Genomic DNA, 24,137 nt, shown 5'->3' on the forward strand with positions numbered 1-24,137 from the left:
CCCTCGGCCCGCGCGAGCGGGGTTCGCGCCCCCGGCTGCTGCGCTGCGGGCGCGGGGCGCGGGGGGCAGCTCGCCCGCAGCGCGGAGCCCGGACCCCGGACCCGCGTTTGCTCGGGAGGGAGCGCGACACAGGTGCCTTTGCGACGCGAAGTGAAGCACAGCTCCGCCTTCCCGCAGGACCTGGCTGCGAACTACGCCCGTTTCCCAGGTGGCATTCCCAGCGCCCGTGGCGACAGGAGGTGGCTCGCCCTGTGAGAAAACGACCACCAGTCCGAAAGCACAATTTCCCAGTCATCTTTTTGGATGTAAACTCTACCCCCCCCCCCCGAGTTTTAAAATTTTAAAGCATAATGTAATGCTCGCTTTACTAAAAATGAAATTCAATACATGGTTTTTAACAAAACGAAACAGAACAAGAGAGAATCCCACCCTGAGTTTTATTCGTTTCTTCACATCCAGTGTGTTGTTACTCTTTGTCTACGGCGTTTAGAATTTTGTACGTTAGGTGATTTTGAAAGCGCTCAGCAATATCATCTTTACGGAATTAACAAAATGCCATCATGTCATCTGTCAAATCTGAATGGCCTTACGTAGTAGTATTTACTTGGCTATTGCATGTGAAGTATTTATTTTTAGCAAAACATCTAATTTGTTGCAATATAAGACAGGATTGCGAGAGGCACACAGGCGGTTACACTTAGTTCTAACAGTCCAACGTTTGTTTTTGCCGTTCACTTTATGCTTGACTCTGACTGCTAAAATTCAAACACCCTCGAGATAAACACGACGGTGATGCGTAATGCTGAGGATGGATTCACTGTCCATTGGAATATCATCTTCAGAATTATATCTCTCTATTTTTTTACTGGAGGTTAAGATTTAAGGACGGTAGAAATTAAATTCAAAATTCCCGCTCAAACAGTAAAAAAAAAAAAAAAATACAAACATTGAAAATGTGTTTTCATTATTAGGTTCATATTTTAAGGAATTTGTTTTCTTTCGGCTCTTAACATTTACTTACTTTCATCAGACTGTTAAGCTACCCTACTACCAGGAATCATAGTTCTTTCCATTCTCCACTGCTTATTTTTGTAAATTAGCTTCTAATAAATAACTCCAGAATGCCATAGATTCATTTATCATAACGCCCCTTAACTCAGACTTTTGAAACTTACAGAATCCAGGAATGTAAAATTGTATTGAACATTTTCTATTATGGGAAAATGACTTGATTACTATGAGGTAAGTCCTTAATTTTGACCTGTCAATCAATCTTCCCCTGCCCTCCCCTGCACAGTGTTACAGGTGCATGGAAGCTTCAGTCTGCGGGTCCCTGACTATAGAAACTCTCTACAGCACAGAGTCAAGTGGGAGATTGGAACTTGAAGTTATTTAGGTAGTAGAAGTTGGAAAGTTGGGTAACGTAAGCAACAAAGTGAACCATTTAGCCAGAATTATCTTGTTTGGGTAATCCATCATAATGAATAATTGAAAAAGCTCCATTTCAGTAAATGCATTATGTACTCAGCAGAAGAGTCAGAAAGCTAATTCAGTTTTATTACTTTTAAAATAAAATTTGACCTGTGTTTGGGGCTTATTCCAATACTGATTTAAAGTTTTACATAATAAGAATTAAGATATGCATTTGCTTAAAAGTTGTATCATAACTCGAGTTCAATTTATTTAAGACATCAGAATTTAACATGAGAAATTCTCATTGTTTTTTGCAAAATATTAATGCAAAGCGTAACACAAGACATTTCGAGAAATTATGGATGGTAATCACTGTTATGGACTTTTTAGGAAAACACTGTATATTCATTTGAATCATAGTTAAGCCAAAACATCCCTAAACTGAAACAATTAGAAAATTTCTTAATCAAATGGGAACTTTTTTTAGTAGTAATTAGCTGTGTTTCTAATCTCAGCTCTGTCTTCTACTAATCAGTGAGCTAATTTAGGCAGTCTGGGAATATCTCCAAACTTCAGTTTACTCAACTTTGCAAAAAAGTGTTGAATCAAAGGATATCTTGATATTTCTCCCACCTCCAACATATTCTAATTCCAAGAACAAATATAGGAGATGGAAGGGGTGATTGAAAATTTAAATTTTATATCATAAGAGGAGAAAAGATGAAAAGAGTGAGGAGACAAAACTGTGTAAAAAACAAATCTAGTGAGGGACTGTCAAGTTTTGAATTCAAATATATTCTGAAACAGAGAAAATTAAAAGGAAATATATGTTATGATATTGAGACTATGTCTAGATGATGTAAAAATATCTGTTCAATTTAGTAGGAAAAAAATGTGATGCAGATGCCTTTCCTACCCAACACGAAATAATTGATTAATTGATTTAAATTACCCGACTGGCTGTTTTAGATACCTTAGCATCGAAGCATAGGCTCAGGCTCAGGTTTCAAGCTTCTGTTGAAGACAGAAGATTACTCCTTAAAGTCCTTAATTTTCTCATAAAAGGTTTGATTCTTAATACAGTGTTCCCTTCATGGCAGACTACTCAAGCATGTTCATTATCTGTTTTTCCTGTACTATTTTTTTAAAAAATATATGTCTTTACTGATTTCAGAGAGAGGGAGAGAGAGAAACATCGAGAGAGAGTCATAGATCAGCTGCCTCCTGCTCGCCCCCTGCTGGGGATGGAGCCCACAACCGGGGCCTGTGCCCTGACCGGGAATCGAACCTCATTCTCCTAGATCCTAGGTCGATGCTCAGTGGGCTCCAGTACCATTTTAAGTCACAACATATATAAATATAGTGAAGATTATTTAGATGCAAATTTCATCTTTCCTAAATCAAACTCAGAAAAAAATGATTTTTCAAGGGTAGTACATGAACCCTGAATTTGGCGTTCAGTTGAGCTGGAGAAGGGAAGAAGGCAGGCAGGATAGGAAAGAGGGAAGGGAACGCACTCCTCTTAGCATTTAGAATGAACCAACGGAGTAGCTGAGTTCAGATGATGGGGTTAAAAGGAGGGAAGCAAAGATGACACTTTTTTCTTTCGGAATATTTCAGTAAGATACTTCTGAAAAAATACACTTCTAAATGTCATGTTTCTTTTGCTCAATGTCGCTAAAATGTCTACCCTGTACTTCTTTGTACTATTATTTTATTTTATGAACCATAAGCTTTATAACCTGGTACAAAATTATCAAAGGATTTAAAATAATGCTTTAAATTTTACATTAACCCAAAAATCTTAAGAGTTCAGGACCCCAAATCTCTGAACATGGAGGCAGGAGTTCCAATTCTAGTTCTGCCCCTACCTCTCATGTGACTTGAAGAAATATAATTACCTTGGCCAGAGCTTATTTATCTGTGAGAGGGGGTGTATCAAACTAGAAGTTTTTTGGTTACTTTCATTTCTAAATTTCAGTGGTTCATTTAAGACTCAGCAATCTTGAGTTTAGCAGCCCAGTCTGAACTAGCATTAATATCCTTCTACACCTTCCTTAACATGTCGCTTATAAATGCTGAAATGAAAATCTTCCCAGCGTCCTACTCCCTGCTTTTTCTGTACTCCTTTCCTTGCGCCTACCATTTGAACGTTAGTGTCCCTTTTAGAAAATAATGCTTTGGTGACAGGTTTCAGTAATTTGGTTGACATTAAAAAGGAAAAGATTATATTTAGGTCTTATTAAAAATAACTGTTTGGGAAATTAATAGAAATATTTACCAACTGTTAATACTGTTGGTTATTCTATTATTTATTCCATCAAACTAAAAAGTATTGTTTTTTAAAGAAAAGATAATTTGATCACAAAGGTCAATTGCTGAATTTTTTATAACAGGTTATGCTACTGAAAATTCCTACATATTCTAGCATCTGAATTACTCAATTGGATAGGGCCTCATTTTATAAAATTGGCATTTGATATAATAAAACCTAATGAATTCTGCCATTGCAAGAGGCAGCAATAGGTAGAGGGCTGGAGAGTGTTTAATGCATTTAAGTGGCTAAATTTTAAAGCAGATTGTGTCAAGATCATAATATTAAATTATTGTAGTTGAAGATACTTAATGGCCAAATCCTCTATACAGTCATCAAAGCAAAACTCACATTTGAGTTTCATTAGAGAAGTCTTGTCACTTTTTTTCTTCCAATAGCTTTGGTCTAATTCGAGCTGCTCATGTGACCATATTTAAGGATACTTGGAGAAATTATTTTCTCTCTGTACTCTTGTATATTAGAGTAATGAATATTGAAAAACATCATTATCACAAAGTAAAACAGTATTGTGTTTTTATCCTTTTAAAACAATCATAAACTAATGAATGTCCTCACTGAACACTGTTATTCATATTGTTTTTATGCTGGTTCATTAGTTGTTTAAATGTCAAAGACCAAAGACTGGGATTTCTATTGTATTTCGCTCTAAAACACTGCTGCTTCTACTAATTTATTCAAATGAACAGGAGGGCTTATCATTATAACATGGGGTGGTAAACATCCTCCCTGCCAGATTCTGAGCTGTAGATGATTAATTAATGCTTTTGCTTTAGAAGGAAATCTTTCGTGTGGTCCACTTGCCTTTTATACATGCGTAACGAAATCCTTGATATTCACAAAACCAGTATGTAAAGACTATATCCCCAAATGGGCCCAGGATGGATTTACTCAGCTGAGTGTACACTTTCATTGCTTGCTAAAAATTCTTTGGAGACTATAAATAATTTGAAATACTTTTAGAACCACAGGGCTATTTTTTATGTGTTAATAGAAGCGGTTCCAATCTTTGAGAAAGTCAATGAAAAACATTAAAGGAAATGAGGTATAATGAACTGTGATTCTTTTTGTTTTCTGCAGTCTTAATATCTCATTTGTTTGAATATTTATAAATAAAAGCCAAACAGGGTTAATGTTGTGCAAGGACATTCACTGACAATGGAGATGTGTAATTTTGTGTTTCGGTGTCTTGTTATTTATACAATTCTTTAAACCAGGTCCACTACTCATTTATTTTGTTTTGTAATTTTCATGTAAATGTTTTCTTGTGTATATATATATATATGACAAATGGAACTATTTTCTTACACATACTATGCAATATGTTTGTAAAATTACAATATTACCAAAATTACAAAAGCTGTGCTTTTGTACTCGATCTTGCTTTATGTAAAATCTATCTTTTTCTATTTAAATGGACTATCAGTTCCATAAACTGTAGATAACATATCTATTCAAAAATCAGTCTATTGTATCTTTTGTTTAGTTTAGGGTGGAATGGGCTATATTTCTTTTGGGAGAAAATGCACAAAATTCGGTAGTTGGAAACTTCTTTTCCTCAGAAAATGAAATCCTTAAAGCATGCAATGAGCGCACATAATTTAAGATCTCTCCTGTAATTCTTGTATTTTGTCCTGATTTTGGTGCTACTGTGTAACCATGATTAAATGTGATAGTCAACAAAGAGGATCAGAACTCACATGCTATCATTTCATTTATTGAGAAAAGTTGGTAGAGGAGGGAAATGAGTATGAGTAGTGACTAGAGACCTTCTTCAATTATGTTTTAAATATCAGTTCTATTACGATATATACTTCTAAAATTTTAATTTATAAATTTATACTTGGTAAAGATGCTTCTCTTATGAGAAACTGAACATATGTTCCTCTTAAATATACGACCAATGAAACTAAAGGATTCAAGTTGATTTAAAAGTAACGGTGACTACATTTTACTAGATGATCAGCTGATAGTTTCACTGTGACTTTATTTGGGGGAACAACACTAGGCAGATGCCATCTGCTCAAACACGGCCCTCTACACAGACACATAAATGCACACTGACCTGCAGCGGTGAATACAGACACATACTAATTGGCATTTACTTACATGGCGTTGCACTGCTTCATTTCCTTGTTGCATTCAAAATACAAGCACCAGCGCAGTTCAAGACTATAACTCTAAGCTGTGCTTTATTACCTTTTGGAGATAGAATTCCCAGCGCAATATCTTACAGACTTTGAGAGTGATATTATTCCTCAGAGGTTCCAAAGGAGCAACAATTTCCACTGGAAGTGTGTGTGTGTGTGTCCATGTCAGTATTACTGTTCTTTCTTTACTGCCCAAAGACCTATATACACTGGTCCAGACATTAGGGGAAAAGCAACAAAATCACAATCTTTTACACTCCTTACAAAACCTTTCAAATTTGATTCTAAACAGAAAATAAATGAGTGCATTATTTTGGGAAATCATATATAGTCTATGGCTATGGCTTTAATCTCCAAAAGAGTTTTGGATGGTTCTAATAAGCAGCCAGACACATGCATACTTATTTCCAGCAGATCCTCAGACCATTTACCAACCACTGTAATGCCTGCTTTCTGGCAAACTCTTTTCTCATTAAGTTTGGGTATTGGAGAGTGAAGGTTGGGGTGGGTACAAGCCAGAAAATTCCAATTATATTAGTGTTTTCAGAGCTTTGGCTACTTACTGAAAGAACAGAAAAAGGCACTTACGTGAACTGCAAATGTTGCTGTAGCTTCTTCTAATTGTCAGGTAGAAGATTACCCTCTTTTTGTCACATGACAAATTTTAGAGGGAAACACATTTTTCTGACATTTTTATATCACTCAATAAGAAGTAATACTTGCCATGAAAGTAAGATTTATGGTAATGGAAAAATCTTGCTTTATAGTATTTACTAGCGATTTTCAAAACCAAATATACTCTGTTAGTAAAAAAAACAAAAATAAAAAACAGGAATCACTTGAAATTATTGAAAATATAAATTGCTGCCCTGATTTTTCATCAGATAAATTGATACTAAAAGGCGAAAGACTGTAATAAAAGATTTAATTGCATCTTAAAAATATATATGAAACTTTTTCTCAGAACCATCTAATCCACTCATTTTATTCCAGTAGTGGATATAAATTTTGAAAATAAAATGAATACATTGGCTCTGTTCAAAAATAATGTTTAGTATCTTATATGTTATAGTTAAATATAAGATTAAGTTACTTTTGCAGATATGGTTTTAGCTGATCCAATTAGGTTTTCTAGGTACTAATCATTTATTTTTAATATATCACCTGTTTCCAGAAAGAATATTAGATTTTCATACACTATAGAGTAACCCTTAAAACAGAAAAAAAATTAAATTCCTAGAGAAGAAGGAATCAACAATTTTAGCACTAAAGTAAAACTAATATGTTAAATATTAAAGGTACATTTATGTTTCCTGAGAGCCAGATATTTAAAGGGAAATGGCAAAAGCTACATTATTTGTGAAAAAAATATATACCACTTCATAGTATATAAATATTTTGATGTTAAATCTAAAGTATTTATTGCTTAAATATTTATCTATGGATCAGTAAACAAAATACAGTGCAGTGCCTTAAAGAATAATTTCATTTAAAAATGCTTTTTTCTATTAATAATTATAGATGATGTTTGAATTGCTTAGTGTGTTGCAATATATGAGAATCTCAATTGATCCATAACTATAAACCATTAAAATATTCATAAATTATCTCAAATGTCTAAAAACTACCCCAAATGTGTAATATGTCAAACATAAATAGACCTAAAGTTTTGAGACTTTGCCAGATGTTTTCCAAATATATAGTACACTTAGTATGTAATACATAAGTTTTTCTTATACAATTTTTGTGTTTTATATAACAGTATCTATAGGTGAATTTAGCAAGTAATGTAGGAGAATAAAAATTTGGAAAGTATTGTAGATGAAACATCTTGGTAAAACCCTACAGCATTTAAATTTTAATGACAGGATGAACTCAGTGTTTTCTTTCTGTTTATAACTTGGTAGAAGATTCTGAATTCACTGGTCACCAGAATGAAAGGCTTTGGAACATCCTGAAGCAAGTTATCTATTGCTCTCAAAATTAATTAAAGAAATATAAAGCCAAAGAAAGACCTAGCCAAAAACCTAGAAAGTTATAATATCATTTTTATTGGGTTAATCTATTTATCCAATTTGGTATTATAAGTTTTGAATTTATAACTGGCAATGCACTGACTGTTTTGAATGAATAGCACATTATATAAAGTCACTGTTTAAAGCCCAGAAAAATTAAACTTAAGTTGTAGCTTCAAAGAGCACTAATATAAAAATGTAAATTCATTAATAATTGAAACTTCAAAGTAAAATATTAACATAAATTTCCTTTTGCATTTCATTATTTGACATTTATAATTACTTTCACTGTGATCCATTATCCATCTTGAATATAATTCCAATAAGTAAAATGGATTTGATTCTTTAAAAGGGGCATCCGTAAACTAGAAGTCAAAAAATCAGATTCTAATTCCTGAGTTGCTCTGAATGTGAGAAGTTGCGTCTCACGTGGATTTCACCTCGCAAGCCAACTCTAGCCAGTAGGAAAGGGCTCCCAATATGAAACACTGCATTGAGGGTGATTCTAGAACTAAATGCGGTCTCTCCAGGAAGAGCGGCATGTCATGAACAATAACAATTCTGGAGCGAATGATTAATTGCAATGCATGTGCTCTATTGTAGCAATGAGTTGATCTCGAGGACTTTCAACTCAATAATGGGGCTTAGTTTCCTGAGTTGTACAATATTGCTATTAAATACAAAATATTTTAAAATGAGTGCCAGTGTTATCTTATTCTTTAAAATTTTAGTGTTCAATTCTGTGCTATATAGAATTTACTTTTACTCTAATGTGGACTATAACATATAGAGCAATGTACTGAAATGAAGGAAAAGGAATAAAGGTGGCAAGTTGTTAAGCATTTAATAAATTATGGTCCATTGTGTAATTTAAAAAAACACAATGGGATTATCTGAGTTATGTAAATTATCTGAGCCCTGGGTAACAATTTTACTTGATGTCTACTTTTCAAAGGTAGAAGTAAATGAACTAATATGGGCTAACCATATATTGTTTATTCTGTACTGAATTAAAACAACTTATATTACTTTTTAATTATAATCTCACTCTCGGATTAAATTTAATTAGTCCCTGTTTTAAAACGAGAAAGCTATGTTTTGGAGAGGTTAAGTAAATCAAACTCTTATACTTTTTAAATTACATTGTAATACATTCATTTGCTCATCTATTTAATAAATAGCATCAAGTATCTCTGTCAGTCATTATCCTACTACTCTAGTCACTGGTAAACAGACCTAGAAGGCCATGGCTCTAGTAGAGCTTCTGGGCTGGCTGGGGAATGCAGAACACTAATAATGTAAATATAAATAAATAAGATGTCATAATGTGAAAGTTCTCTGAAGAAAATAAGCAATGAGATAGTGACAGGGTGAGTCTCCCTCACTAAGGTAAGCGCTTTAAGAAGAGAATCTTACCACTGCAAGTGGAAAAAGGCTTGTTTAGTACATTTTCTGATGTTGTGCAGTAGGATGTGTGTCAGTTAGGAAAATATTCCTGGGAACAGTGACTAGGAAAGTGATATTAGGTTCCAATAATATAAACAATGCTGTAAAAGAAGAAACATAAACCAAGGATAAACGTTCACCGCAATGCAACCTACAGCTGAATTCTTAGGCAGAAATCGGTACCACGGCTTTCACCTTCCTCACATGCGAGGCTCCACCTGGGGCTCTGGCAGGCTGCCCCTCGGCGCCTGCCTTCATTCCCGCTGGCGTCCTCTCCTGCCTGCGTGGGGAGAACTGAGCTTGCTCGACTGTTAATAAGATCATTACCCAGCATCGACAAAAGCATTTTTACTATGAAATGCCTTCCTCCTAAACACAAGTCTCAGAGTGGTACTCTTGTAAGAAGTATGAGCCTTGACGTTGGGGGGGTGGAGAAAAGACTGCTGATATCACATTGTGCACTCACACTGTGCAACCACATTCTCTAGGAAGGCATGTTTATCCTGGATCTTGACCCTTCCAAAATGCTTGCAACCTCAGTGTTATTCACGTTATGTCAAATGACTTATAAGTTGCTTTACCTCTTGGTGTGTCTATTAGAATGAGTTAGCTATAAATTAACCAGAGTATTCTTACATGAGAAATTTGTAAAACCTAAAAAACAAAAAAGGAAAGAAGTTTTACTTCCCTCTGGGATGAATTTGTTAAGTCAGTGTTCTCACATTATTCTGGAATATTTTAGGTGCGGTCTTATCGTGAATTTGGTAGATGATCCTGGTTAGTTAGAAGAGATTCTTTCCATCCTGCCAATCTATAATAATTCAAGAATAAATTATCAATCTTAGTATCTTGAGTTGCTCTGAGGCATTTTAAAAACATTTACTACTGAACACACTAAATTATGAACTCATACCTTGGTCATGTTCCTCTAAGAAAAAGTGGAATCATCTAGGTGGGGTAAGAATTTGGATAAAGTATTCTTTTAAAATTAAGCATCTTATTGTTGGAATATCCCCAGAGTACAGTCTGATAAATCTTCATGGTCAAACATATTGATTGGCCTAAATACAATATAATATTTGGAAGTTCCAATATTCAGCTTTAAATGTACTCAACAAATTATATAGAGATTATTGCTCCAGATAATTTTCCAACTCAAAAACTTTAGGTTTTGTGACTTTTAAAAGAGTGCACAGCCACCTCATTTCCTTGAATACATCTTGTTAGTATATTACATCATTATCTTGGCATAGTTACCATAGAAAAATGCATGGTGATAAATACCTATTAATATGAACAATTACAACAGAAAAACAATTGAATCAGAGGACCAGTATCCAATATTATTAGAGTTAACAACCATTTGCAGTACAATAACTCTCTGGTTTTGAAAAGTGAATTAGTTCAGTTTGGAGCTATACCTATTGTCAATGACACTCAAAATAGATTCCCAGCCTCTCAGTACTAGACTGATGCAGGAAGTTCACATAGTACTCTAAGAAAAAATTGACCTACCATATTTTTACCGCTCCCTGAAATGGGTACAACCAAATAAACACACATATCCTCTAGATTTCCAAAAAAACATACAGATTTCTTCTAGGAACTGATGCTTAAGTATTATTTGCTAATTTAAGCTAAAGTCATTTTGTTAATAGTCTCCCAGGATAATCACCTGTCCATATTCAGACCACGATCACAAAGGTTGAAAGGTCATTTATCCACTTGAAAATCAGGAAGTGGAAATAAAACTAATTTAACTTGTTTTCCCACTTTACCTTTCTCTGTTTTTGTTTGGTGTTATGTTCAAAATATTCTCATTTAGCAAATGCCCATATATGGTTGCTGAAGTAAGATTGATCTAATTTTATTAATGTGATAATAATAAAAACTGTTAAAAGTTTCTCCCAGCATAAAACAGTTATTGGAATAAACTCTAGAAGACCATACCCAAGATAAGTTAGAGCCATATTTGAATGTGGTGACTAATTTGTCTAAAATGTATGGTCCTTCTTATACAGTTTAGCCACATACTTTCAAATTTAAGATTAAAAAAAATTATCTACAACATTGTTAAATTGTTCTGCTGGAGTGGGGAAAATATACTTAATTCATCCTGTGCAATGGCAAAGACTTGATCTTGAATTGTAGGAAAATGGGTTTAGCTTTTGTCTTACCCTGCCTCTAAGTTCTGTAATGGGGTCCAAATGGACAGGCAAAGGGAGTTCAGATGACTACTGACCTCAGAACAGTGATCAGTCATTGTCCATAAAACACAGTCGGTGTTCAAAAACGGAAATAAGTTATAGGACCTATATTATATTTTGAAAACTAAAGGGCAATGAGTGACCAAAAAATGTCAAGGATTAAAGGTAATTATTCTCACTAAAATGCATAATTTGTTTTAAACTCAAAGCCATCATTTGTAAATATGATGCCTTCAACAAACTGAAGACTCATGAACGGACATAAATTGTAATTTGGGGACATGAAAACGACTGAATAAATCATGTGGCCTACTTTTTTAAAAGCACAAATTAATTATAACAGGCAGATGACATCCTTCAAAGTAATACAATCTCCACAGCTTACCTTCTCATTTCATAGTGTCTGGATTAGTCTGGTTTTTCATGACCTCAGAAAAGAAGAATCATCTCAAAAATCAATAAACAGAAAGAAAAGTAGATGACTGAGAGTTTAATCATTCACTGTTTGAATGGGTTGGCATTTCTGAATCTGAAGATGTATTTAAGCTAATAATAATCTGGTACTAAAAGTTTTCATTTAATTCTCTGTACTTTTCCTCAAATACATTTATCAAATAAATTAAGGTATAATTGGGATGCTTTTCTTTACCCAGGGAAATCCAAGAAAAGGGTCCTAACCTAAAACACTCAGATTTACTATTTGCAAACAATCACAACTGCAACAAAACAAAGCTGCTTTCTAAAGCAAAAGACTGTATTTTTTGAATAGTTATTGGAATAAATTTTAAGTAGAATTCCCTGAGTAACTGCTTCAGTGTAGAAAATACAATTAGTTGCATCTTATTTTTATCCTACACTAATAAAAACATGCTCTATTTGTATTTGAAAATGGGACCACTCGAATGAGCTCAAATATATGGCTTTTCCAGAAATTACTTTGTGACTATTTAAAATATACAGGAAACTCTTTAGAATATAATTATGCTTACCCCAAATTAACATGAGCTAACACACACACCCTTAGTTTCTTTTGGGGAAGTTAGAAGCAGTATGTTAACTCTTCACAAAGTTCAGTGAAAGTCTGTGAAACTCATGACCACAAGCCTTGTTTGAAGAAAACATGTTGCCTATATAAAGTGTGTGCTCGAATCATGTCACATTTTTTTTCTTAGTAATTGGGTTTTGTTTTGTTTTTAACCTCCTGTTTCAAAACCTTACAAATTCTTTAAGCATAATGCATTTTTAATTTCTCAGTGTACCAAGTACCTTGTAATAAACTGAAACTTTTGTATCTAAATAAAAAAACTTAATAATTACCATATATTTTGGATAACAAGAAAAAATAAATTTTGACTACATAACTCCACTTTCTAAGACAACATAATTTTTATCTGTTTAGTTAATGTCCTCATATAATTTTAAGATGGATAAGCATATGTTCCAAAAATATAATATTGTACGGTTTAATTTAAAATATCACTTTAAATTATTGTTATAATAAAATTTTACATTCTATTAATATTTCTAAATAGTGTTACTATATATTCTTTCAGAAATATGTTGTTAGTTTCATTAGAGAAATATATACATGTAATATATTGCAAAATTTTGAAATGTACATTACATTGACATTTTTTAAGTAAATATAAATAAAAAAATTTAGTACAAATTAGAGTCAAATGTGATAACTTTGTCTCTCATACTAAATAGAAGGTTTTGCCACTGTAATAACATCATTTTATTTTAGGAAGAAAAATATTCCCTGGGAAAACAGTGGTAAATAAATTATATTTTAAAGCATCAAAACACTTACCGAAGTGACCACCAGACTGAAATAGTCACTCAGATGGTGAACCGACCCTTTATTTCTTCTATAATAATATGCTTTTTAGTTTTCATAAGTGAAAACGTTCTGCAAATATGCATTTTCTTCAATTTTTCTGTAAGGAACCAGCCTGCAGAAGAAGATAATATTCACTTGTAATCAGACTGGAATATAAGTTTCTTAATGCAAATTAATATTACATTGAATCGGTGTTTCCAAATGTATGTTTCATCGAATGCTATTTCCACAAAATAGAAAAGAGTGAAAAAAAGTCATATGGACAAAAAAACAAAACAAAACTGAACGACAACAACAACAAAAATCACAAAGACTGTATGAGAAAAGCTGTACCAGTTTCTTTCCTTGTTAAAGCTTTCATTACATATTGAGTAACTTCAAGACAGACACGTTTTCCAGGGCCTCTCAGTTCCTTCACCAGAGAAGCGTTTCCTACAGAAAGCATCGCACTGGAGAACAGCTCGGGAAGTGCCACTATAACTTCTCAGCAGTGCCTGAGACTATGGAAGTTTTGTTACATAAATCACCCACATTACTGTGCAAAGAAATGCTCTCAAGCCACTGTCCAGGGAATTCTCAGATAACTTAATATTTTTTTAAATAAAAGACTTTCTAATTTAACCTAAGAGTTTTCCATTTGTTGTACTTACCCTGCCAGTTTGAATGCCGGTTCTCTCCTCTTGCTGCCTTTTTGATATTTACGAAGCCTTCTATGTCTGCCTATAAATATTTGACAGATGTTACTTATGACAAGTATATAAAATTACATATTATATAAAAATTGTTTTAAAACTGGATCATCATTTCCCTGTTACAAGAGTTCAGACTGCATCTGGGCTAAAGCTGGAGAACTGGAGAATCTGGAGAAATGTGACAGTTTTATATTTAGTAATAACATACAGAACTAGCACTGCTATCATTTTATTGTAATTTCATAATACTTTCCTTATATAGTGTGTTTAAAGTATCACTTTTTGCCTGAGCATCCTTTACTTTATTTTCCTTTAATTTAGATCTTGAAAGCCTTTTGTTAAAGATTTATGGGAATAAGAATGCACAGTCTTTGATCAAAATATTCTCTTGTTAAAAGGTAAATGAAGATAAACCCACTTTGAAGATAAGGAAAGCCAGTAGTCAGATAATCTGTTATGCACTGATTCAAATCTCTGTCTTTTTCCCCCCATTATTTTTAAGCATGAATAACACGATTTTATTACTGCTAGACCATACCTAATAAATCAGAATGCCTGATGCCCTCGCAAAGGGATACCTATATAAGTTTTATTTTAGAAAGACTTTTCTATATTTTTAAAAACCATTTATTTATATTATTATGACATCCAAGAAGTACTACTTCAAGCAAAAGATACAGAATAAAAGCCACAATTCCGAGGACTATATAAAGCCCAACATGCTGATAAAGTATTAAATACATTTTTATTCCTTGCTTTAAAAATAAATTTTTGTTCCTCGTAATTGTACATTGTTATAAATATGCACTCCATCAAATTACATTTAGAAAGAAGGAAAATTCACTCCAGTAATTCCTGAAAGTTACTGGTTGATGAAGGATTTGAAGGACAAGCCTTCTTGCGTCAAATTGAAACAACTCCAACTGGCCTCCCAGCTTCAGAGCTGCCGACGATCTGCGGAGGTCGCTGCGACTGCTCCACAGCTAACCCTCTCTGTCCAGCCCCGGCCTCCTTCACCACATGCTGAAAGCAATTCTAAGAATCCACATGTGCTCCTCTTCCTATCAAAGCCTACTTTCCAGGGACTGCAACCTGCAACAAGCAGCAGACCACTCGTAAAAACCAAAGACAAGACTAACCGGGGCAGGGGACAGAGGTGGGGCCATTGCAGGAATGTCGAAAGTAGAAACAGGGCTGCAGTGTGTCTGTTTCCCTCTCCAGGAGAGAAGGGAGACGCATTGTTTCCTATTATCTTGAAGCCATGCAAGAAGGGCCCAAGATAAAGAACTAGGATAAAAAGATAAGATATAAAAGAGCTTGAGAAATTGTGTGTGCCTTCTAGAAAAGCACAGGGGCTCCAGCTTTCTCCCTGGCCCACACCTGTCGAGCTATTCTGAAGAGCAGAATGAGAAGAGAGAGGAGGAGGGATAGCCAGCTGTCATTTGCCTTCTGGTGGTCAAGGGAGTGGAATTCCCGTGGGCCACAAGGAAGATGTGAGATGTGGCTAAGCTGGTCATCTGTAAAGGGCTTCCTGCTGGCACAAGTAGATGCTAGAAAAGAAATGTTATATCCTAATATCAAAGACGGAAAGGTAAAAATCGTAACACAAAATAAATACAAATCAAAGATTTTAGCTCAATTGCTAATGAGGGAGAATCAGTAAGTAGTCACACTGGTTTAAAAAAGAACCCAAAGAACAAATGTGTAAGCCCATCAGGAACGTTGAAATTAATTTGCTTAATAGATGCAAAACTGGCAGCAATCCACCGGACGATGATTAATTGCATTGTACTGGGCACAATTTGTATTTCAATGGACATGAATCATTTGCATTGCTATCAACTTTCTATAACTTCCAGTTGTCAAATAGAGGAAAAGATAACTCAGATGAGTGACCTATTTGAAAAGCCATGGTATTCTGACATCACCAAAGGACAGAAGCTGAAGGACATCTCAGAACAGCAGCAGAAGAGTCCACAGTCCATCCCCACGAACAGCCCACAAATGAGTGATCATTTTGGATGTTTGCCATGACAGAGCATTTCTCAGTCAAGCAAGGGCAAGAAACAAAGCTGACTTTTTTGTTGTTGGTGCTCTGATTACTTTCATTCATACCCCTCAGGACCTGCCCCAGCCCACCGTGAAGCAGAGGCAGCCCAGCGGGTGCGGGAGGGAAGGAAAGGGCTGCACAGTGCGGCTGACGACAAACCGAGGGCCGCTGGGGCTGGAGGCGGAACACGCCCTGAGCTAAGAGTGAGTTCAGGCTGACCTGGGATTTTTACCTAGACAAGGAGACCCTTTCACCGCCTACAATTTACCGAAAAGCTATGTTCTGGCGGTGATTCTCCGCCTGCACCTTCGGATCCATTCTGTGCTATTTTCTGACCGCCTTCTCAGGGGGCTGACCCCTGGCATTTTCCTGGCCCCTGTGTCCTTTGGCCTCTGATAAGGTTTACCAAGTAGGGTGCCAGAAGGACACCAGAGAGGAGGGAGAGAGAATTCAAGGTACTTATTTCACTCCCACCTTCCGCACGGGCAATGGCTGGGTCATCCTGTGTTGCTTTCCCGTGGTGACAACGCCTGTGAATTCCAGGGCTGTGGTTTCCTGCCTCAGGGACTCGAGCAGCAGTTCCCTACCCTCGGCTCTGAAGGCACGCGGCTGGCGGCTGGCACTGGTGACGGCTGAGAACCGCTGAGCGCCTCGCCGTCTCTTCCTGGCTCCCTTCCTCTCATTACTATGCCTGTACTACCACCTTCTTCAATTCATTTTCACTTCAGGGTTCGGTGCGCCATCTGTCTCCTGATGTGACCCAGACTCTGCATGTGGGATCTGTCAAAAATACCACCCAAAGGCACTGAGTATCTGATGGAATGTGATTGAAACAGTGGCCTGAGGAAAACAAAGCAGTTTTCTTTTTGCATTTTACTATGTCAGGCTAGTCCAACGAAAAAGGCTTTATATGCATACATATAATTTTTATTTAAATACATATGTATAAAAATTGTTATATAAAATTTATACAACGTAAAAACATTAATTTTAATATGCTTAAATATTATTTAAGTGTAATATAATTCTTTATACAAGTGATATATTATAGCCCATGCTCTTGTAAATAATGTTTCCCAATGAAAATGTATCAGGGAGATCTTCCATATTCAGAATCCTTTATAATGACTCATAGTATCCCATTGTCTGATATACAACTAATGTATCCATATTCTCTAATCATAACTATTTCTTTCCAATTTGATGCTAGCATAAAAATTGGTTTGATGAAAGTCCTTAATACACACAGCTTGCTTGTAATTCTAACAATCCATTCTATATTGCTATCAGAGTATATTTTCAAAACAAATTATACCAATTTACATCTTTAACAGTATTGGATGTGAGCACAGATTGTTCATATGCCTTATTAATATTTCTATTGATATATAATTATTTTCTGTTTGTAAATATATTATGTGATGAAAATATTAATTCCTTGTGTGGCATATTTGTCTCAGAAAAATTCATCATCTTTTCCTTAGTCTTATTTGTTTTATTTTCATTTTTATAGCTCTGCCTCATATGAAAGGTTTCACTTATGAATTCCAATCTAAACATGATTTATTTATGACCTCCAAGTTACTTATAAAACTTGGTAAAACATTTCTGAAACCTGAAGATTATGAAAATATTTATCTATATTTTTCTCTATCATCTTTATGATTGAAATCTGACATTTAATATTTGATTCATTTATTATTTATCTTTTCTCTGGCATGTTTTATTTTCCCACAGGTGGCTAGCTAGATATTTCATCACTACTGATGCAATTCTCTTGAACCAAAATGATCAGCATATGGATCATCATCACTAAAAAGCTTATATGACCTGAATGAAATTTTAATGAGAAATTGTCATAGAAATTGGTGTCTAACATGGCAAGAAATTCCAAGGTGGATGTCTCTCCTGTAAATTTCCAGAACTGTTACACTCTCTAGGCAGCTGGTGACCAGGCAGGTCATCCAGGTAATAAGGGTAAGCCACAAATAAAAGGTCTGCCATCTATGTTTAAATGTAAAACTTTTGTCCCCATTAAAAAGAGAAAGACAAGCCAAAGTTTGGGTTATACATGGACAGAGTCTTATTTCACAAGAGTCTTGGAAGGGATACGTTTTGGCAACAAAATATACCACTTCTCATCCATCAAACAGACCAAAAAGAACATCTCTGACAATGTCAGAATTTTGAAAGGATGTGGGAAATGACAAGATAGTAAACCCTACTGAGGAGTGTGTAATTTATACAAACATGCCTAAGAGAAATTTAGTAATGCTAAGTTGCAGAGTTTATTCCCTACGACCAAGTAATTTGATTTCTAGGATCTACCAAAGCCAACAAATTGTGTCCTGAATAAGAGGGTTTAGCCAAGGGTAACTTGGAGAGCCAAACTCACCTTCTGCTGTGCACACCAAGTTACGCCCTGCAGGGAGGCGCCATGCCCCCGGTATGGAGCCGACTTCCACAAAAGTGTCTCCCCTGGAGAAACGGTCACGTGTGTGCAAAGGCAGATACGACAACACACCCACTGCACACTAAGGCTAAGGGCAAAAATGTGCAGGCAACACACTGTCCAGTAAGGAAAAGACTGATTACGTACAGTTTTCCCTAATATTCATATATAGGTAGACATATAAATAAACAAAATCTGCATTAGTCAATAACTTGTTAAAATAGTGAGTTAAAGAGAAAAATGCAGAAGAGTAAAACTATCACACCATTTATGAGCATAAAACATTCATAACAATAAAATGTATTGGGATAGGCGCATGCACATGTCGCCTGGCACATGTGTATGTGTTGTAACAGCCCACACGAGAAGGACACGGCAAATGCACGTCAGCTTCAGGGTGGTGGGGTGGGCGGTGGAGGGCTGGGCCTCAGCGCTATCATTTCAGTTTGCAAAAGACGTTTAAAGCACAAAGGTGAGAAATAAAAGCAAAGGAAAGGGAAAATGTTAGGTGGAAGTGAGTGATTTTAAAAGGATGAGTAGATGAGGAATCTCGTTTCTTTTACCTTCAATATCACTAAATTTCTCCAGTTAGGAGTAGCTGTATAATTTATATTGCTTCATTTATACCCCTAAAACACCTCCCAGTAGTCAAATATTATGATTTTTTCCTGACTGCTCTTCAAAGTAATAAAATATATTTTGTCTAGGGCTAAGACTTAAGCAAAATGTTTTAGAATCACCTTAATATTTCACTTCACAAATTGTTAATAAATAATTATGGACCTAAGCATTTTTGCATATTATAATTAACTGAATTAATACAGGATCCATTCCTTCGATGATATTATATGTCTCTCATAAAAAAATGTTGAATTTGTAATAATGAAAAAGGTATGGCTATGGAAGCGGCATCTAACAGTTAGTTATAAAGTAAACTCACCTGTGTCCCCTCGCAGCCCAGGCACATGGGAAAGCCAGTCCACAGAGCCACTCGGTGATTTTCTGCATCCAGATGAGAATAGCTGCCGCCGGAACAGACACATCCTCTGACTGATGGTCACCTGTAGCGAGTCACAGGCGCTTCCTGAGCAGCTGAAACGTAGTGTGCTCTTTTCTCACAGGCCATATGTTCAACACATCAATTCCTAAAAGCATCCCAACTTGCACCTGTACATTTTGTAACTGTGAGAGTTGCTTTAAGTACCGTATTAAACTATCTGTTATTGGAAAGTGAAAGGTATCCAGGGAAAGGACTGCCTAAAAATGAAAAATTCTGATTCTTGGTGTTGTTTAACCACCTAAAATGGTGATCTGTGGATTAAGTCATTGAACTCTGATGCCCAGTTCGTACTTGAAATGGCAAGCGTGAGTGAGCTTGTACATGCTGAATTCTATAAACACACACAGAATGGATAAAAGAGTGCCAAGGATGGGAAGTGAAAACCAACCTCACTTACACTGTGCTCTTCCTAAACTACGACAAAAGTCTCCGGAATTCCGAGATACATAGTAATTCTCTGGTCTCCAGCTTACACCTTCAGACTCATTGCTCACCTTCAATATACTGTTTCTTTAATATAATTGGCAACTCATATCCTATTAGTGTTAGGTATACATCAACTGATTCAATATTTATGTGCATTAAATGGTCATCACACAGTCTAGTTACCACATGGCACCATGCAGAGGTATTACGATATTATTGACTACATTCCCTATGCTGTATGCTAACCTATTACTTATTTTCAGTACCCTACAATCCAGCAATTCTACATGTGGGTGTTGATTTGAAGAAAACAAAAATACTAATTTTAAGAAATATATTGCAGCCCGGCCAAGTGTGGCTCAGCGGTTGAGTATTGACCTAGGATCCAGGCGATCGGGGTTCGATTCCCGGTCAGGGCACATGCCGGGGTTGCGGGCTCGATCCCCAGTCAGGGGCGCGCAGGAGGCAGCCGATCAATGACTCTCTCATCACTGATGTTTCTCTTTCTGTCTCCCTCTCCTTTCCTCTCTCTGAAATCAATATATATTTTTTTAAAAAGTATATTGCAGCACTATTTACAATAGCCAAGATATGCAAGCAATGTAGGTGTCCATTGATGTATAAAGGGATAAAGGAGGTATGAGATATATGCACTATTACTCTCAGCCATAGATCTTGCCATTTTTTACAACACGAGTGGACCTGGAGGAGATTATGCAAAGTGAAATAGATCGGTCAAAGACACACACCATATAATTTCATATATATGTGCAATCAAAACAAAACTAAACAAAGCAAAACAGAAACAAACTCAGATACAGGAAACAAACTGGTGGCTGCCAGAGGCAAGAAGGGTTAACGGGTCAGTGAAATAGGCGGAGGGATTAAAACTTCCAATATATGAAGTCTCAAAAATAGCCCTGCTCTGTGGATTTCCACACATGCTGCTCCAGATGACACTTCTCTCCTCTCCTAGCTAATTCCTGCTTATCGTCGGAGGCTCATTTCACATGATCCCTCTTCTGAGAAGCCTTCCTTGATCATAAAAATCAGTGCTTCTTTTATTGCTCCCATATACCAACATACAAACCTTTATAACACATACCATTCCTCCAGTTATTGAATTTATCTTGTTTGAATTCATAAAGGCTTAGCTGCCTTATTCATTTCTGTATCTTTATAGAGCCTTTTAGAATTCCTGCTACACAGTGGCCATTTGATAAATATCCTTTGAACAAATGTACGGAGAAAAGTCATGTCAGATCCAATCCCTTCAAGCAACTTATATCATCTTAGTTTGAAAATAATTACATTTTATGTAAGTTTACTAATACTTGCAATTGTTTTATCTTTCTTAGTGGAAGTGTGTGGGTTAGAGCTAGTAGCTCAGACATTAAATTAACATATCTCGAACCCCAGCAGGGGGTGTGCAGGAGGCAGCAGATCAATGGCTCTCTCATTGATGTTTCTCTCTCTCTCTCTCTCCCTTCCTCTCTCTGAAATCAATAATAAATAAATAAAAAATTTAGAACAAGTGCCCTAAACCAGATCCAAAAGCTCTGGGTCCCTTCCACAAACTCTCCTAGTTGGTAGGTTCTCAACTATACAGACTTGCAACTTATCACAGAATGTAACTGACCACAGCGACCTGTTCTTCCTAAGCCCCAGTCACTACCAAAACCAATCAAACAAACGAAAACAAAAAACTCTAAGCAGGAAAGGCTCGCTCTTCAAACTCTTCCTTGAACTATTTCGGAGTAAATTTGCCTTCTATGATTATGATTTTGCTTGTGTGTTTATAAGGGTCATGAGGGTTGCTGAGAATTGAATTTCTATATAAAACCAGATTGAGCACCTGAAGACTCATTCTCTGCAACAGATAATTATTCAGATTTTTCTATGAGCCTGGCAACATAACCTTTGTAGGGACCCTATGAAATAGGTATCATTATTATTAATCCCATTATAACGTCATGATAACTCATGTATACATATAACTTACCTGAAGTTTAGTGAGTGCAGGTGACTTGTCCAGGCCCATAGATTCAATAAATGGCAGTTCCTGGACTCAATCAAGCCCTATTTGGATATAAAGTTGCTGTTCTTAACCACTCTGCAAACTTTCCTTTTCCATCTCTGTGGATTTTCATATGTTCTAACATAGATGTAGGCACACCGTTTCTGTAAATGGCTAGAGAGTAAATATTTTAAACTTGGAACCAATAGGCAAAATCGAGGCTATTATATAAGTATTTATATAAAAAGAGATAATTTTTTTACAATTTTTACCAATTTGTATTGCTAAAAGTTAAAATACAGTTATACTAATTAAGAACGTTTTTGTAATACAGGTCTACTTATGAGAAGAATGGAATTCATTTCTGGCAGGGAGACAAAATTTTATTTGAGGCTTAAAGTTGGTGTTCCTTACCATCAGGTCTATTATAAACGTTTAGCTGTAAAAAGCATTCTTAGCCTTACAGAAACAGGCAGGACCTGATTTGTCCCAGGGGCTGTAGTTTGCTTTAACATCATTGCATTCAAAGGAGCTGGGGATCTGTTTATTTTCAAATTAGAATGCACCACGGTTTTCCTAACAGTTGCACACAGAGGGCTATTTCTTGGTGCAGTCCTAGTATTTTTTATGCATACACTTTCCCTGAAATGGACTCAGGCCTGTCATCTACTCAGCACACAGAGAACTATTCTTTGGAGGTCACATCATAATTGCCAGAATTTGCTAGATACTTTTTTAAACTCCTGCATTATTGATAATACAAAATTTAAACATGTGAGCCACACTCCACTCAAAGCAAAGTGTATTTTATCAACTTGTAAAACGTACCAAAAACCTAAGGGAAAGTTAAACAACTCTAATTACATATAAACTCTCGATGGAAGAAAATCCTCTTAAAAGCTGAGGATAACTCAAATATTTGTGGAACTGGGGCTAGAGAAATAATCTAACTCAAAAAGTTTCTTAATTTCAAGTGTACTTTAATAAGTTTTCCTTTATGAAGATCCAGAAGTTTCGATCCCCCAAAGAGATACATGCTAATAGTATTATAATCTTATGATTATATAAGTCAGATTAACGGATTTAAAACCCAAATAAACATTATGTTCAGCTCATAGAAAAAAAAAACACGAATCACATTCTATTTGAGATCTATCCTTAACAGAGGCTTTTCCTTTATTTTTTTATAATGTATTTATTAGGAAAATGAAATGCTCAAGTTTCAGATTCATTATTCTTTCTTTAATGTTATCTTTATTGTTGAAAGTATTACAGATGTCCCCTACTTTTTTCTTAATTTAAGCTGATTGTTTTCAAAGAGCAGCGAGATGTCAATGATGCAATTAGAGATTCTTAACAAGCCTTTTAACACTATTTTCTTAACCCCAGGACCTGACTCTGATTTGCTTCTCATGTAGCATGCTGATAGGGGTGTTTTCTTAAGAATACTTCATAATTTTAGGTTTTAGTCACAATTAACAAGATGAAAATGAACACACTGGAAAACTGGACGAGCGGATGCCTGTCAGGCTGCCTTTTCTGGGGGTCTGAGATTTCAAGTGCACTTAGGACCTTCCATCAAAGTGTTAGGCGGTGTGAAGACAGAGTTGAGCAACACTTTTCCACTCTTTTCTTAGCATCTTTCAGTTATACTCTTGGCCTTAAGCCTGGCAGTCCTCTCTGTAGGAGCTGAGTGGGGAACCCAAGGCTCCGCGCTAGGTCAGTGGTACCCATTGTGCTTTCAAGTTCATCAAATGAAAACCGGATGATGTACCCAACATTATTTTTAAGACAAGCATGAAATGAAGTTCTCGCCCCCGTGACTAGGCCCAGAAAGCCAGACCTCAGGGAAATCAGCTAGTGGCCTAATGAACGCCGATCTCCACCAATGGCTGGTTTACAATCAGCCAGGGGACAGGAAAACCTCTTCAGAGCCGAAAGAGAAATCAGTGGTGCCGAAGGGCTGCAGAGGCGGCCTTACGGCTAACCTGTCACAGATTAGTTTCTTCCGAAGTTAAAACTGTCAGATTGTCC

Source organism: Miniopterus natalensis, chromosome 2 (assembly GCF_054644295.1).
Source record: "Miniopterus natalensis isolate mMinNat1 chromosome 2, mMinNat1.hap1, whole genome shotgun sequence".
Classification (NCBI taxonomy): domain Eukaryota; kingdom Metazoa; phylum Chordata; class Mammalia; order Chiroptera; family Miniopteridae; genus Miniopterus; species Miniopterus natalensis.